Genomic DNA, 369 nt, shown 5'->3' on the forward strand with positions numbered 1-369 from the left:
AAGCTTTTATCTAGTTTAGAGTGTCATCGTAGGAGAAACGTGAGCCTACACAGCACTTGTCACCAGCGTGTTGGGTTAAGGAGTGACGGGAAGAGTGAAGGAATGTGAAGCGGTCGGAAACATTCATCCCAGTATTGTGAGATGAATGTTTGTTATTTCACATTTAATTTCTGCTGTCAATATAATGTTGGGTTTCAATTATAGAAGAATTTTCTCCATTAATAAAAGAACGTTTAAGTGGAAAGGAAACAATAATGTGGATGATATGAATCAAATGTTCAGGGATGAGTATTATATATGTGGCAAGAAAGAGAAAAATTCTGAGGTGTTTTGAAAGACCTGGGTAAAATTTCATAATCCCTTAAGGAA

The sequence above is a fragment of the Portunus trituberculatus genome, chromosome 20 (genome assembly GCF_017591435.1).
Source record: "Portunus trituberculatus isolate SZX2019 chromosome 20, ASM1759143v1, whole genome shotgun sequence".
Lineage (NCBI taxonomy): Eukaryota > Metazoa > Arthropoda > Malacostraca > Decapoda > Portunidae > Portunus > Portunus trituberculatus.